Source organism: Ambystoma mexicanum, chromosome 5q, assembly GCF_040938575.1.
Source record: "Ambystoma mexicanum isolate Mex_15411 chromosome 5q, UKY_AmexF1_1, whole genome shotgun sequence".
Lineage (NCBI taxonomy): Eukaryota > Metazoa > Chordata > Amphibia > Caudata > Ambystomatidae > Ambystoma > Ambystoma mexicanum.
In genome coordinates, this window is record NC_090933.1 from 708,358,140 (window position 1) to 708,376,405 (window position 18,266).

At 46.2% G+C, this 18,266-nt stretch overlaps 1 protein-coding gene across 1 annotated transcript in view; it reads right to left on the reverse strand.

The window, feature by feature from the left end:
* The window catches only part of LACTB2 (lactamase beta 2), a 504,565-nt gene that overhangs the window by 285,326 nt on the left and 200,973 nt on the right, over window positions 1-18,266 (reverse strand). The window lies entirely within an intron of this gene.

Here is an 18,266-nt window from a genome sequence, read left to right on the forward strand (position 1 = left end):
GCGGGGAAAGCCACTTGGGGAGGGATCTTGATTAGGAAAGGGGCGTCTAAGAAAAGAGAACAAAGGATTATCGAACATAGATTAAGAACTGATATCTTTCAACTGGAGGAGGACATTAGGAGGGATACATAGCTTGACCATGACGAAATTAGCTAAGCTAAAAGGAAAAGGGAGGAATTGAGCTGTTGGAGCACAAGCAGATAGTGTGCAAACTCAGACTCCTGAAGCAAAAATTCTATGAAAAAGGGGACAAGGCTGATGCATTACTGGCCGCCAGACTAGGAGAACAGAGAACTGAGCGGAAAGTAACTGAAATAATTGAGGACAACCCTCCCGAGACTGACACTCCCCCCTCCATCCCAGAATGTTTTGCTAACTTTTACGAGTCCCAATACACCTCAGAAACGAACCCTGACCAATCAGAAACATAGACCTACTTGTCCTCTATCAATATGTCCAAGATACCGAGACCAGACTCCGAGCTGCTAGAATCCCCTATATCCGAACAAGAAATCCAAGATGCAATAAAGAGGTTAACTGTAAGCAAATCCCCAGGCGAAGATGGCTAGACAATCGGATTCTACAAATCCTTTAGTACACACCTCACGCCATTAATGGCAGAACTCTTTAACGAAATAAAAAAAATCCCCGATTCCTTTACCCGAGCATGGTTTACAGTGATTCCCAAGGACTGAAGAGACCCCAAAAAATGTGGATCATATCGCCCCATCTCTCTACTCAACATAGATGCCAAAATCTACACGAGAGTGTTGGCTGCCAGGTAAGAGACACTAATGCCCCAACTCATACACCCCTATCAGGTTAGATTCATACTGGGGAGACAGGGAGCAGACACAATGCGCAAACACTACACCTTTTCCATATATCCCAGACCCTACCCAATGAGCCTGCCCTTCTCTCAATCAACGCAGAGAAAGCCTTCGACAGGGTAGAGCGGGGATTCCTGAGAGCAGTTCTATGTAAAGTGGGTATGAGCCCAAGGTTTTGAAAGGGAATACAGGCGGTGTACACGTCCCCCAAGGCTTCCATATTTGGGAATGGAGAATATTCCAGATGGTTCGAACTAGAACGCGGAACACGACAAGGGTGCCCTCTCTCTGCAATCATTTTCGCACTCTCTGATTCCATGGTAGAAGGTATACACTTGGGAGCCACGGAATACAAGGTAGCCCTTTATGCAGATGACATTCTTTTGCACATAAGTAACCCCATGACATCCATTCCCTGAGCCCTCCTCCTACTAGAAGATTATGGTCAACTCTCTGGGTTCAAGGTAAACACAACAAAATCTGCTCTCTTTCCTCTACAGGGACAGAAAGGAGAAAATGAAATCGGGTTCTGCCCATTGGGCCTTAAGATTGAATACTCTGAACTAAAATATCTGGGCATACAGATCACCAAAGACTTGGCCGACCTATACAAAGCCAATCCCCCCCCTTCTCCTGCGGTTCTGTGCCGATCTAGCTAGATGGAACAAGCTGACGCTATCTTGGGTGGGGCGCCTCAATGCTATTAAAATGGTAAGTCTTCACTGGTTTTTGTACCCCTTTCAAATACTACGCATTGCGATACCAAAAAGCTTTTTTTCTGAGATCAAGAAAACTATTGTGAAATTCCTCTAGCAGGGGAAGAAAACAAGAATTTCATATGACACCCTGACCCTTTCCAAATACAAGGGTGGGGAAGGGCTCCCTGACTTAAGAAAATATTACGAAGCGGCCCAGCTGCGCGTCCTGATCCCTCACCTACGTAACCATAAAGCTACACAATGGGTACACATGGACAATCACTACCTATCACCGGCCACGGTCTCGGAATGGCTCTGTGCCTCCAAGAAAAAGCTCCAAAACAGATGCAAAGGCCACTCAATAATTAGCACTACATGGGACATCTGGAGAAAAGGTAAAGATATGCATAAGATCACCACATGGCCATCTCCACTGAGCCACCTATGGTCCCCCGGAATCAACGACCACATCCCTAACGTAGAACGATTCCAAATGGTATGAAGCAGGCCTAGAGAGGGTAGGTAGGGCAACTACAAATAAACGACTCATTCATTTCACTCCCAGAACTGGCTGAGGCCCTGGGAATAGGCCCTCTGTCTACCTTCCAATACATACAGATAAAGGGTATCTTAACAAAACCAGTATGGAAGACCAAGTTGAGGAGAGAAATTACCCCCTTTGAAAAGCTACTAGACTCTAGGACGGAAATGAAGGGTCTGATATCAGAGATGTACAAAGAACTGATAGAAGCAGGGGAAGGGACCACAGAATTGTTGAGAGGCAGATGGGAGAGGGACCTAGGTGAACAAAGCATTCCAGATTTATGGGGAATAATGTGCAAATCTGCAACACAAACATCCATATCAAATCAATACAAATTACACGCAATCAAGCTGTAACATAGGTGGTAATATGATCCTCTCAGGCTCTCCAAAATGTTCCAAACAGCAAATCCAAGGTTTTGACAGGAATGTGGTGAAACAGCCGATTATTGGCACATGTGGTGGGGTTGTTCCCGAATAAAGGTATTCTGGGATGAGGTCCTGGGTTGGATCTGGGTTGGAGATGGCATCTCTCGAGTGGCGGACCCTCACCTCATTTTGCTTGGTCTCGAGAACGACGAGGACGATTGGAACAGGGTGAAAATTTGTCCCCCCAGTTACTATTAGTCGCTCGTGCCATATTTGTAACGAAATGGAAATCCAAAACAACTCTGAGTAAAAATGAATGGATTCATGTTGCCTCTAACATATGTGTAATGGAAATGCGAGGCTTTATGGATGGACTTCACAAATAAGAATCTCTCTAGCTAGCCAAAGTCCCAAACTGCCCAAGAATGCAAAGTAAACAATGTGACCTAATGGGTTATGAGCTGTGAAAATGAACGCTTGCCCTATGGGAAATCCCCATAACCAGAAAACTGTGACCTCCTATTGATACACACCGTAAGAACCTTTTGGCTACTGGCTAGATCCAAGGGGGGAGGGCAAAGGGAAAGTTTACAAAAAATTAAAAATTAAAAACTAGGCAAAGGCCCCCCGCCGAGACCATACATTAAAAGATGGAAGACCTCCACTGGGTGCACAATAGAGGAAATGGAGTGGGCAAAACTGTGGGAATACATTCCCAAATTAACAAGATCTGTCCAGACTCACGAAATATGGCTAAAACTAATGTGTCAGTGGCACCTGACCCCCAACTAGGCTCCACAGAATGTATCACAGCAGTGCTGGAGGGAATGTGGAGGGGAGGGAACATGGGGCCACATCTGGTGGGAATGCCCCAAGATAGACCAGTACTGAGTGGGCATACAGGAATCAATCGAGCAGGTCCTAGAGGTAATATTCAAGGGTACAGGGGCCTCGCAATGATAGGCTTAGACGGCACACCTGAGCAACTCAAGTCAAAGCAGCCCCGCAAGCTATAAGTGATAATGATGATGGCGGCGGCATTAGTACTGGCACACAAATGGAAGTCCAGGGACCCCCACACAGGATCACAAATGGATTGCAAAGATCTGGAGCACCGTTGCCATGGAGTGGATCACGTACTCCATCCAAGGGGACCATAAAATGTTCAGCAATGACTGGTCAAGCCTACTAAGATACATGAGGAAAGGAACTCGGGCAGCATGGTGCCCCAGGAGCATGGGCATCTTGGGGATAATCGACCGCCCAAGAGAAGGGAACATTTGAACGAGTCTGGTAGTCAATTGTAAGCAAAGACTGATGCCAAAGAGACAGTCATTATCAGTAATTCCGCAGCCGAAGGGAGTCTTCCTGCAAAAGGAACTTTGCCCAGATCAAGTGGGGAAGAGCTGCGGTGGGGGGTATGGAAGCGAGGGGGTGGTGGGAGTGTTCCAGTGGGAACGTGTTAATGTTGATAACCGCCAATAGAATGTTTTGGGTGAAAAAAAGTCGCCTGTACCTTTTCTTTTTTCAATATGATCTTTTTATTGTGTTTTATAACACTTATAACATGCAAGCATTTCAGGTTGAAACAAAAGAGAGAGACGAACAGCAAACAAATGAGGAGCAGTAATAAGGGCATACATGAGCAACATATGCTGTGGGCCAGAGGGGAACATTCATTAATAGCTTGTGACAGTCTTTGTCTTTATAGGGATGGCTCACACAATCCCTGGTATCTCGTGAACCTTCTAAGTGTTGGTGGTCTGCGTACCACTCCTGGAAATTGGTTGGTGTAGTCGAAGAAGTGAGGCCACGTTTGCTGAAATTTCACCATAGGTCCCAGCCGGGTAGCAGGAGATTGCCCACCACAGATTGCTGGACCATTTGGGCATTTCCAAAGGCGGACCAGGGATACATTAGCTGCCATGAGGAGGTATGTGATCAAGTCAGCCATATACCCAGTTAGAGGGAACATTCCATTACCTGTATTCCCCAGTAGAACAACTCCCGGGTCCAAAGGGGTCATCAAGCCAGCCGTGATCCGTTTTAACTGAAGCAAAACCTCCTGCCAAAACCTTGCTGATAGATCACATGCCAACCATAAATGAAAGAATGTCCCCACAGTCTCGCAGCCCCCACAACTGTGAGGTGAGATGGTTGGATTACTTTTGTTTAGTATTTCCAGGGTGATGTACCACCGGTAAAGTACCTTGATTGCTCCCTCCCGGTTGGTGGCGCATCTAGAGCTTTTGGGTGTGCGGGTGCAAATGCAATACGAAACCTTCCCTCCTATTTCCCTGCCGAGGTCTCTTTCCCATTTGAGCATGTATTTCTCCTTCACTGATGGGTCCGACCTGTCAAGGATCTTATAGAGAAGCAGTATCACATAAAGCAGAATCAGGACTGTGGTTGTTGGTAAGAATTTCTTTTGTTAGCAATACTGACATTGTGTTACCTATTCTGAACCTGGCCAGAAGAACACCCTTACCCTACAGGATGTTCTGTGCCTAGTATGAGAGTGGTGTACCGCCTACCAAAAAGCAGATAGATAAGGAGGGAGAAACTGACCCTGACCCTACAATGGGTTATTGATAAGTATTGCCAGAGTGTTGTAAGGCTTTCCCAGAGAAAACTGCCTACAAGAGTTCTAAAAAGGATGAGTGTTTGGGAGAGCATAAAACAGGGGATTTCTGGTACTTTATTCACCCTCCGTAGTATGCGCTGTCCCCATCCATCTATGTGCTTGCATAAGGTAAGCGACAGTTCTAAAACACAAGTGGTGAAAATAATAAATCTTTGTTATATTCCTGATGTCTCGGCTAAATCTATATCGCCAATCTTTTTGTCGGAAGACATCTTTCAACCTAGTTGTGGAAAACTTCATAAAATCGGATCTACTGAATAGAGAGCCATTGTTGTATCATGCAGATCATAGGCATTATAAAATTGGTTATTCTTGGCATGTGTCTCCTATGTATTCGGGACATCCAGGGGCTCTGTGGTCGACCGGTTTCGATGATGTATATCTTTCAAATCATCTTCTTCAGGACCTATTTCTTGTTCTGTGAATCAGTGTTCTATCCGCCCGATGTGGCGGTAGACCATATCCCACCTAGGTGATACAAAAACCTATTTCAAGGCCGGGTTCAAAAGGGCAATTCAATTATATTTAGTTGTCATGTGCAATTAATGCTAGACACCCATTAGATTTTGCATGGACGATTGTCAATGGTAGCCCTGCACCCATTGTGTGAAGTACACCCCACAGCTGCAGTGTATCTCACCACACATTTCATGAATATGTGTCATGGAGTGGTCCTGTGCCACCCAGGCCCCGAAGTAGGGGAGGAACAAGTGGAGCAGGACCTAAGGAGACTATTGCTAGCTCAAGCCCCATTCTCGAGGCGCATTCAACTAGGTTGAGGATACACATTGTTGTGTGTGGTGCGTCCCGGGATAAACCCGGTTCGGCCGGGGTGAATCAGTTTAGGCATCACTTTTGCCAGTCTGGCTGCCACTATTTTGGTGAACATTTCCCATCATTGTTTATTAGAGCAATCGGTCTGTGGTAACTGGAGAGCTCTGTGTCTTTCCCCGGTTTCGGAATCATCAGTTAGTAACTCCTCCATGGAAGGGGTGACACAGCCTGGGGTTAGAAACAAATTATATAGTGTTGCTAGGTGTGGTGCTAGGATGTGGGCATAGGTTTTGTAAAAGCGAGCCAGGAATCCATCTGGGCTCGGCGCAGTGTTTTTTAGAGAGCCTATGATTTTCCTGACCTCCTCCGTGGAGATGGGGGCCTCTAGGGGAGCCAGTAATTCTTGAGCGGCCGTGATTGAGTGGATTGAAGTCAAGTATTCATTCTGTAGCATTTCCTCGATATGGGTCCCAGTTATGATCTCTCTATGGTGGGCTGACATTACCTGCATTTTATCGCTCTCTGAGATAAATAGCGTCCCATTCTCATCTCTTAATAGACAAATATTATTGCGTGTGTGCATTTTCCTCAGTTTATAGGCCAGACGCTTGTTCACTTTGTTGAGATTCAATTAATAGAATTGTTTATTTATGCTAAAGCTCTGGCTGATTTGTCAGCCAGATGCATCTCGAGTTGTGACTTTGCTTTTTTGCGGTCTTCCCAAGCCTTTCTAGAGCAGGAGGTTTTATGCACATTCTCTAGGTTGCTCATCCTTTCCCCCAGTTTCCCCTGTTGTAAGGAGCTCAGCCTTCAGCCTTCTGCCACCTTTACCATTAACTCCCCCCTAATGACGGCCTGCATTGCGTCCCAGACAATCAATAGGCGATAGGAGGGGTTTCTTTTAAGGTGTTTTCTCTAAAATAAGCTTTCAGGGCCTCTGCAATTTAGCCTCCGATTACTAGGTCCGGTAAAAGAAAGTCCTGTAGCTTCCAGGCCCCCCGGGGGTCGGCCCGGAAAGCCTGATGCACGGATGCGGGCGAGAACAGGGCATGGTCGGAGATTACCCTAGGCAGTATCGTAACCTCTTCCAGACACGTGAATAGTTTGCCAGAGGCCCTTATGGGTGTGGGAGTAAAATGAATAGTCACTAGTGCCTGGGTTATGTAGCCTCCAGGAGTCCACTATACCCAACTCCCTAAGAAACTGTGTGAAACCCACTGCTTTAGAAAAGTCTTCCCTGGTTGGCTGTAGAGTTTTATCATTGTCTGGGTCTGGGACTAGGTTGAAGTCACCCCCGACTATGAGTCTCCCCTCTACAAAGGACATGATCTCTGGGGCAATAGAATGGAGAAACTGAACTTGTGAGGAGTTTGGGGCATAGATTGAAATAAGTGTGAGGGCCAGTTCATATAAGCGCCCTTTTACCAAAATGTAACGTCCCAGTGGGTCCCAAAGTGTGTTGATCTCGGTGAGTGGGATCTCCTCGATAAGTAGGATTGTCACCCCCCTCTTCCTTACCCCCGCAGCGGCAAAGAAACCTTTTTTTGAATCGAGAGAATCTTACCCTATGCTCCTCGGTAGAAAATAGTTGTGTATCTTGGAGGCAGACTATGTCTGCTTCTAACTTTGATAGCCTTCGGGCCACGGATTTACGCTTGACTGGGAAATTAAGGCCCTGCAGGTTCCAAGTGACTAGCACCAGTTCCCTTTCTGCATTGTTTGTCATGTGTCATCCTTGGGGAAAAGCTTAATCCTGTTCCCTCCTGCCTCACGTCACCCTCCCCACTGTAGTAATGGCCTTTTTGTATGCATTAGTAGTGCCCTGTCTGCTACAGCAGCTGCTCCCTCTGTACAAAACCCCCTCATCTCTCTCCAACTTAGCTGTATTAACATGTTCTCCAACACTCGTCGACCTCCGCACCATCCCACCCCGCCCACCCCCCCACCCCAATAAAACTGAAAGAAACATGTGAGAAAACCTCATGACTAGCGGGGCTTCCATAGCTTCCACCCTGACGATGAACCTCCATTATGCCAGACCTGCCTGTCGCCCTAATCAGTAACCCATGTCACCTGTATAGTTCCCATAGACTGAATTCTCTTGTGCGCTGTGCCAGGCTTCCCCGAGGAATCAGGGTGGTTCCCCCTCCCATCGGGGGGTGGCCTCGTCGAAGCCAACAAATCTAGAACATCCTTCAGGAAAACTGTCTCGGGTCCCCCAGAGGGGAAGCAGTCCATGCAAGGCAAAGAAGGTGAATGTTTCAAGTGACCATCTCTGTTGCTACTCTGCGTTGGACCATCGGGTCTTCTTTTCCTGCTGAATATGGACCATGCTCCTCTCAGGTCTTTCGGAAGACGTCGGGCAGCAGGCGCGCTGTCCTCGTCCCCTTCGTTGATGCTTGTGGGGCTTAAGAGCTTTTCCGCTTCTTTCGTTGTCTGGATCTTCCACTGCTTTCCTTCAACTGTGAATTGTAGTGCTCTCAGGAAATTACATCTATAAGCTGTGTCCTTTTCCCAAAGCTACTCCGTTATTGGATTTAGACTCATCCGTTTTAGTAGAGTGGAGGATGCGAAGTCTTGAAATAACACTATCAAGGCGTCTCTGTAGAGAAGGCGTGGAGAGTTTCTAGCTTTCCTCATAATTTCTTCTTTGATTTTAAAGAAGTGCACTCTTGCCGAGACGTCAGGAGGGAAGCATTGTGGCTGCCTCGGCTGGGTGCGGTGTACCCTATCCAGTTCTGTCAAGGCATCATCGGGGAGAGACAAGACTGAGCGGAAGAGGTCCTGCACAAACCCTCAGGTCCGACTCGTGGACCGAGGGCGGGACTCCTATATGCGTATGCGTATGTTGTTACGGCGGAAGCGGTTCTCGCTATCTTCTTGCTTTATTTCCAAGGCTTCACATATCGCTTCAAGTGCCCTAAGTCTGTCAGAACCTTCGCCTATCACAAAATTTTTGTCACATAAGGTTGTTTCCATATCCGCTATTCTGCTTTCAGCCTCACCCACTCTTTTGTCCTGCCCAGTGATCTTTAGCATTAGGGATTCTGTGCCCTTCTGATATTCCCTGGTCATGGCAGCTAGTAGCTCCTGTAAGTCAGACTTAGTCACCGATTGCACTTGTGAGTACCCCATTGAATCCGGGTCCACACCGTGGACCATGGCCTCGACACGGTCGCCTCTTAAGGCTTTTTCTGCTGCTCCTGTGGCCAGCAGGGTGGATGGGCCAACCTGCTTGGCAGCTTTACAGAATTTTGCCATGTTGTGTTTTCCGATCCACTCCTTGCCCTCTTAAAGGTTGTTGTGGTGGTGCAACCACCACCTTACTTTCAGCACAGTGCTGATGGGCTCTCGGCGCAGGGTTGTGCGTTTGCGGGGCTATGGTTTATGCGGTTTGTAGGGGAGGTTGTCTATATCCCTTGGTTGCTGCAGCTTGTGGCTTATAATGCTGGGCGGATCACTCTCCACAGGTGGTTTGGGTGTTTGATCTGAGCTGTGAGGACTCCTGTTGAGCGGATAGGCCGAGGGTGGGTAACTTCAATCACTCCTCCGGTAGTGGCAATCTGGTCTCCGCGAAACTCCCCGCGCCTCCTACGGCATTACTCACTCTGTCATGCTGGGTAGGCGCGGTGCCTCTTTGCTTGAGGCTGTCATCCATGGAGTGGATATGCCAGCCGCTTTTACCAGTCACCCGGGTCGCTGGTCTGACCTCTGACTCCTCCTGAGCCGAGTCGAGTCGCCTTGGTGAGGCGGCGCTGCCACAAGCCCTGCCATATCTCTTGGGTGACGTCGCAGATGCGCTATCACCTTCAGTCCCAGTATTGAGTTCCACCGCTGCTGAGGAGGTGCGCTGGGCTATGCTTCCGTGCTGTTGGAGAAGTGAGCACGCAGAGCTCCGCTGCTCTGATGGATTGGCATTTCAGTTCCTAATCCCCACCGGGCACGGTCGCATGCGGGCGGGTGTCCTTCTTCCCCCTTGTCCCGCTTTAACCGTTATTGCTAGTCAGCGCTGCCATTTTAAGCCGGCGACTTGATGGCAGAGGTTTGCATGGCTAACTTCCTCGTTGCATTGCTAGGTGCTCCCTGGTTGCGTCCATTGGTGCACAGGGCCCTTAGGCACTCATTCCCTGAAAATAAGGCAGTTCCAGCCCCAGTAGGCGTATGTGTATGTTCGTCATCATACTAGGGCCTTAAGCCTTCAAGGAGCCATGCTATGTGCTCCGACTCCAGGTCACACCCTCCCACCTGTACCTTTTCTATACACAACTGAATTCAGAAATGTAGCTCTTCTCTCAGACTACCAAAGAAATGTGTGAAATAGGGCTTTGAGGTCGCTCAGAACCTTGTGTGACAAAGAAACTGGCAAGGAACTAAAACAGTACAAAAATCGCAGGAAGGCACACGTTTTGATAACAATCGTTTTCCATTTGTTATTTTCGGCTTTCACTCACCTTCTGTATTATTGCCTTTACATTTAGCTCAATTAAGGTACTGATACCCGCCATTAATTTTGTATCTAAGTAGCCAAGATCATCCTTGGCCCACTTATAGCTGCGAAGAGAAAAATGGTCTCGGTGGCAGCAGGAGTTACAAGGATAACAATTTTGTCTTGTCATAGTTGATCTAATGGCTAGACAGTCACCTATCAATCCAGAATATTCAGTAGCAGTGAGTAAACGTACTAAGGGTTTGAGAGCAAGAAAAGATCATCCGCTTAGGGTGGTTGCCGTTCCTGTACCATACCTGCAGTAATGCTTTTAACCACCTCAGTTTTGTGAATGGTGGCAGAGAGGGGATGCATGACTAAAGCAAAAAAGAAGGGTGAGAACTGCCTACACTGTCATTCTGAGACTGGTACATTTTTCCACACTATCTGGCAATGCCCAAAAATCCACCGGTACTGGCTTGCGGTCCAACTATGCATATCTAGAATATTCAGGTCGCCCATTCCCAATGACCCGAAACTGGCTCTGTTGGGCTTTTGGGGGAACACATTTTATATGAAAAGCTATTTGTGTCCAACGCTCGGATTATAGCCAAGCAGAAGATTGCCATGCTATGGGGGGTGCAGTAGCCGCCCAAGATTGCTAAATGTGAACAGGACTTCGATAACTGCATTGCAATGGAAGAGCGAATTCAAAAAACACGAGGATGCCCACATAAATTCACTAAGATATGGGGGAATTGGAAAGATCAGGATGGTTAATGTGTGACATTGGGTTGGATATGCATCTATATGAAATAATGTATGTCTCGGGTCTGTATGCACTCTGGTCGTAACTGTTGGTTGGTGTGTTCCGGGCGCGTGTTGCACCCTCTATGTTCTATAATCAAAAGAAATAATTTTTTTTTAAAGTAAGGTTGAGAAGCGGTTATCCGTTTTGTGCCCCTTCCCAACTCATATAGCAGGCAACATTCTGCGTTTGGTCATGCTTCTCACCAATGCGTTGGCTTAAAGTGTCATAAATAGCTATAAGAAACCATTCCCGGAGCTGAACCTAACAAAGCTGCACTCCAGGAAGACCCAACTTCCCTGACAAAGGCTTACTCTCTATTGTAGCTGCTGGCTGCCATCAGAGTGATGCTAGAGCCATGCAGTGGCAGTATATCAATCAGCTCCCTAAGGTGTTCTCATACCGTACTTGCCTTTCACGAATCCCACCCGATTTACGAGTTTGAATTGATTAATTTCCCATCTCTAGACGAAATGCAAAAATCTTCACACTAAGCAAAGTGATTGGTGTATAACTTGTGCTGTTGTGTGCATCTTTCCCTTTCTTACAATAGGGATAATCAGTCCTACATTCATGATTGAGCTGCCCAGCCTGTATGGTCTCATTCAGCAGGTCATGCAGAACTAGGAGAAGGAAATCCTCAAACTACTATAGAAATTAACAGGGAAACCATCAAGGTCAGGTCGTTTTGTTTTCATAATGTTAATTGCAGGGGAGACCTCCTTCCGGCTCTCCTAAAATAGGGAAGGTGGATCCCAAAACCCCACCACAGGAACACCTCACAGGTCTCGGCAGCAACAACCTCAAATTTGTTGTACAGCTGCACATAATATCTTGCAAAGGCTTTGTTTATACTCTTAGTAGATGTCACTAATCCTATGCATGCCGCATTAAGGGCCAAGATATCTCTACAGTCAGCCAGTTTCTTTAGAAGGTTCACTAGCAATTTGCCAGACTGCTCTCCTTGTTCTGAGAAGAGCTGGCAATCATGAAGATTGCATCCTCCGCCAGACTAACAAGGAGCAGGATCAGCTCTGATTGCAAGTTAGCAACCTCAATATGTCCGTGCAGGTTCAGTTCCAATGACAGATTTAAGATTGATAGAGAGGGGAATCTTATCAATACCTGTGTAAGCCGGCATATAAAATGTGCTAGTTTAAATGTACTTCTGATCAAGGAAAGGATATTTTCAAAATATATATAGACAGTTCATGATGTTTCCACCTCTACCAATGTGTCATGAGGTCCAACTGGTCCCTATGGAAATGCTGGAAGCTTGGGACATTACATTCTATTCACTCGCATTTACGCCCCACCAAAGATGGCCACCATCAAGTCCATGCCAACCTAACCCAGATGAAGGATCGACGTTATGTATGTTGATGACATCATTCCAAGATGGCACCACGTTCACAGGACTACACCCATAGACGCTCTCTGTCCTTCCCAGTCCTTGTGATTTCCTCCTTCTGTTCCCCTTCATTGTTTTGTCCATTCTCTGTTTATTCCCTATTTACCTATTTGATCCTAATTACTGGTTTCCTGACTTTGAAATTCAGATTCCTGACTTCATACTACATCTTTGAACCCAGGAGGTTTTTTCTCCTAAAGGTTTTTTTTCTCTTGGCAGTAGTCGAGTAGCACAGGATACTACCACATAACATTGCTACCGCACTTCAAACCTTCAATCAGGTACGTGGAAGTGTGTGTGGTAACAGATTGCAATGCCAATTAATATTAGCATGGACCAAATGCAACAGTTAATAGCTGCCACTCAGGCACTAACTGCAGAGGTCCAAAGGCTACCTTGAAATAGTTGGATTCCAACAGGAATCCATCTGTACAAGAAACTCCAGTGGGTGCCCTGTCCTGCGGGACGTATGAAAGCAGTAAAAAAAGAAACTCCAGGAATTCAAACACGCCTGCAGAGTTCAGTTTACCTTCAAACCATAATCTTTTCCCACGGATTGCTACAGTGTCAGATATATAATTTAAAATATGGCTAGAAGAGCGTTAGCCTGGGCTAATATCACTGGCCACTTTCAGCAACCCATTGTTGGATGATTAGCAAGGCTTTCTTGTCAGTCTACCAACTGTGCTCGGAAGAACAGAACTCACTTAGAAAGTCTGTTGGATCTGACATACGTTACATGGTTTAAAAATACGCTACAGAAGCAGCATGGCTGGAGAATGCTCAAGTAAACCTGTTTCACACAGGTCTTAATCAAAACCTGAAAGATTAATTGGTCCGTGTCCCTCGACCTGGGCGATTCAACAAACTACTCACACTCTTCCTTCAATTGCACTACTGCATGCAAGAGTGATTGAGTGAAAGGAAGAAAACCCAGAAATATTGCAACAAGACCAACACAGCTAGAACTGGCAGGAAGAAAACCAGACAAGTCTAAGCCCATGCAGACCGGTTTGGCAGAGGCCCTCTTACTGAAGAGGAAAGCAAAAGAAGAAAACAGGGATTATGCCTGTACTGTGCTTCTTGTGAACATTTGGTTAAAGACTGTCCTGTGGCGCCGCCTAAATGCTCAGGAAATGCTGATTCCCAGTCATAGAAGGGACAAACGATCGGGAACAAAGCTACGTTCTAGAATCGATTCTGTGGCGGGACAGTGGCAATTTCTCAGCTCCTGATGAAGGGATCAGGCCAGTTCCAATTCAGCGAGTCTGAGGGCACAGTGGGGCACAGCAGCAAGGCACCCATGAAGTTCGTCACCACAACTGGGTGACACAGTGACCGCGTATGCTCGGGTTCAGGCATACTCTCCTAATTCCAGACCTAGGAATGCTAGGTGTACGAAACTCAGCGGAAGAGTGCCTTATACCCAGAGCGTATAGTCTCCAAAGTCTCAAGTCGAAACTCGAGACAGTGACGGTTCCGGGCAAAGGTCCCGTACGATCTGGTCAGTTCACTGGGCGGTCCAGGAACACTTCCGAAAAGGCTCCCTTACAGCTTAAGCAGGAGGTGCCGAGAATAATTGGTCCCACTATTCCAATGTGTCAAATCGTCCTTGCAGGCCTTGTAGGTTCGAACAGAAACAGGGGGTCTGACGGGACAACAGTGGGGTCAGGGTGCCAAACCTTCCAGCGGGTCACCAGCGGTTCCACTGAGCTGCTTCTTCGCTTCAGGATACTTGGCTCCTTTACAAGTTCGGTGTGAACTCAGAAGATTGACCTGGAATGGGTGTAAGTTGCCTTCTCTTATCTAAAATCTCCTTCGCGCCATAACGAAGAGAAACCAATAAGCGATTGGCTCACATACAGCCATCCCAGATGTGGACCAATCATGGACCACAGTGGTCCCAGTCATCCCAGCACACCAGACATCCTGGCACTCAGGATGTGTATTGGAACAAGACGGCTCCAGCCCACATCCTGGGCGTGCACGCACAAGGCATGCAGAAGCCTGCGAAAGCTTCAGTTTCTGCGGGGTCTGCATGACCAGATAAGGAATTTCCCGGGTCTGCTCGACCTGGGGAAGGCAAAGGGAAAAGATGGCAAAAGGACAGCACAAAGGACCTTGTGGCATGTCCATTTTAGGCACTGGCCACTGTCCTGGGCCAAACATGGTAAACGCTGTCTAGACCATAGAAAAGAGTTAGAAATACGTAAAACGTAACAGCTGCCATCAGCTCTGTCCAGGGCACATTTGCACACATTCACCAAAAATCCTTCTAAGGTGTCTAGGACCTTAAAAACGAAAAAGGGACCCCAGCGCACTGTACTGTAAGGTACTTTGTGCACTGATAAAATGTTACTAAAGAATAGCAACAAAGTGAAAGACTAAGGGAAACGTCTCCCAGTACTGACAGTCTTAAGGGCATGTCAGTTTCCCCATAACAAAATGAGCAAAAGCCCACCGGAAGAACATCAGAAGGCTGGGCTCCACTGGCAAAAGTCAGGCTAGGGTGGTCATACAACAGCAAAAAGTTGGGGGTTTCACAACTGGAGGGAAAATGACCGATAAATGGAAATCTTTCCTAACACACCTCAAATCTGGACCTATCACAGAAGAAACCACTCAATTGTACCTTGGTATTGGCAACCACTGCAAATAGGTTGTAATCGATTTCATAAAAGCTGCCCATTATCCTGTTATATTAGTTCTATCTTTAAAGGTACATAATCCCTCTGTAAACTGGACTTTGGGAACACTGCTTCTTGGCTCTGAATACTGTGTGAACACGTGTCTTTCCTCGTACAACAGAGATAGCATCACCATTGTCAGAAGCCTACAACACTCCAATCCATCAGCTTCAATAAATAACTCATTCACATACAGCACCGAAAGAGTATATGGAGTTCCAGGATGTCTTTTCTAACAACAGTGTGAGGGTTTTACCTCGCAACCACCCTGAGGGTTGCACAATCAAACTAATGCCAACTGCCCAGGTACCATTCGGAAGAATGTATACCTTATCAGGACCTGGAAAGAAGGCTTTACAACAGTACATTTACACTAATCTTTGGGAACAGCCAAATCATTTCTTCAAAGTCTCTGGCTGGAGCATCACTTTTTTTGTGCCCAAAAGGTCTGTTCTGAATTAAGGCCATGTGTGGACTCTAGGGGACTAAACAAAGTTAACATAAAGAACAAGCATGCATTGCCCCTCATTTGATACATCCTAGAAGCAGTATGCAGAGCAACAATCGTTACCAAACTCGATCTCCATGGTGTTTATCGCCTGATTTGTATAAGATCAGGAGAGGAATGGTAAAACACTTTCTGAACCCCTTTGGGAACTATGACTATAGGTTAATGCCCTTTGGACTTTCAAATAGCTCTTCCGTATTCCAAAGGTTTATGGATAGAATGTTCTCTGGTCTCTTACTACACAAATTTATCATCTACTCCACAAATCCAGCAGGCCATGAGCACCACGTAAAGACGGTTCTCCAGCCCCTACATACCCATCACCAACCACCAGAGAAATGTTCTTTCAATCAAACAACCATTCCCTGCCATGGCAATATACAGTCCGCACATGGTATTAAATGGCTCTCCAAAATTAGCCATTCTTGAATGGCCTGCCCCTCACATACTCTGGGAAGTCCAACGATTGTAAGGAATAGCCAGTTTACACAGGAAATTCATATCAAACTACTCCAGGAAAATAGAGTTCATAACCAGTTTACTGAAGAAAGGAAGACGCTTCATTTGGGATCAAAGAGTAGAAGAAGCCTTTAAAGTCATCAAACTGGCCTTTTCATCCGCCCCTATATTATGTCAACCTGACACCCGCAAACAGTTTTTTGTTGAAACCAACACATCCAATGAAGCCATTGGTGCTGCCCTCAAGCAGCAATAAGAAGACGGAATGGTCTACCTGTCCCGGACACTCACTAGCGCCGAACAAAACAACACAGTTCTTTATTAAGAACTTCTCGCCATAAAACAGGCTGGTCTGGAATGAAAACATTTGCTTCTGGGATCCTACTGCCCTGTGGAAACACGCAAAGACCACCGTAACCTACTAATCCTCCAAAAATTTGAAAGTAGAGAAAGCAGACAGGAAAAATTGGCATATTTTCTTTTTACATGATGAAATAATCTTCCTGGAAACAAGAACATTACAGCTGACTTTCTCTCTCGAAAACCAAGAACCACAAAGATCAGAAAACAATAACCAACAGATTATTACGGAAAATACCTTCTTATATATGGTCACAGACTTTCTTCAGAAAGTTAAGTCCTTTTTGGATTCAGCCAAGTCAGAGGAGACCTGAGCACTACTCCAACAACACACTCTTACTACCAACCAAGGACCCCTTTTTTACAAACAGAAATTGTACACCCTGACTCAGGAATGAAGTATAAAAAATGTGCTATGCCAGCGCTGCCGCAGGACACAAAGGAGTAAAAGCAACCTATGGGAACATTTCACATAATTTCTGGTGTCCTATAATTTCTACTGTTGTACATGACTATGTTGTGGCATGTAAAGTTTGCCTACAATCCAAGACACCACATCGCAAACCACTGGGACAACTCTTGCAACCACTTATACCCGAGAAACCATGGTAATGTGTCTTGACCAAATTTATCGTTGAGCTTCTTCCTTCCAATGGATGTACCACTATAATGGTTACTATAGACAGCATGTCCAAACTGGAACATTTCTGCCCTCTGACGCAAATACCTTCAGCCCCAGTCATGGCAAAACTCTTTTTGCAGCATATATTCAGATTACATGGACTACTTAACACCATTTTAACCAACAAAGGCCCACAATACATTTCTCGGTTTTGGTCCCAAGTCTGTAAGCTTCTCGGCATCCAAAGGGCCTTAACATCTGGATATTACCCACAAACCAACAGACAGACAAAGGCTTAATCAATCTCTCAGGAAATACCTATGCTATTTCATCTCTGCCTTACAGGACAGTTGGCATGATCTCCTCACTTTGGCCGAATATGCATATAATAATATGCTACATACATCTGTACAGAGCAGCCATTTCTAATGTGCCTACTGATATCATCCTCAGGTCTTAACGAAAGCCACTCCTCCTGAGACCTCTCTTCCATGAACCCATTACAAAGATTCAAGAAGGCCACATAAAGGCCATAACATGCCTTAAAGACTCTGACGAAACAGTCAAATTGCACGTAGTGTGCACAAGCTCCAAAGAACCAGCACTTCCACCCAGGTAACTTGGTATTGTAATCTTCAAGTTTTTTACCAAACTATTTGAAGCCATCGAAATTATCACAGAAATACTTCGGCCCATTCTGAATCAAACTCATCAAACCTGTTGCCTTCAGGTTGCAATTTCCTGCCTCTTGGAGTCGTCTGCTCCTAGTATTCCATGTTTCCTAGTTAAAATACCATGTGCAGGATCGCTTTCCTGGTAGATCTCCTACACCACCCACTCCAGTATGGACACGAGACGGAGCAGAGTATGAAGTATCCCAGGTATGTGATTCCCGATATCGTTATGTTGCCTTCAATACTTGGTGGATTGGATGGGTTACGGGCTGTGTGTCCATTCCTGGGAACGGGCAACAGATGTGGATGTCCCAGATCTTGTCTGCCGTTTCCATCGCTCTCGCCCTCGGAAACCAGCAACCACGACATCTGAGAGGGGGCATACGTTATGCGGTCCAACTGGTCCCTATGGAAATGTTGGAAGCTTGGCACCTTCCTTCACATAGACGTCCA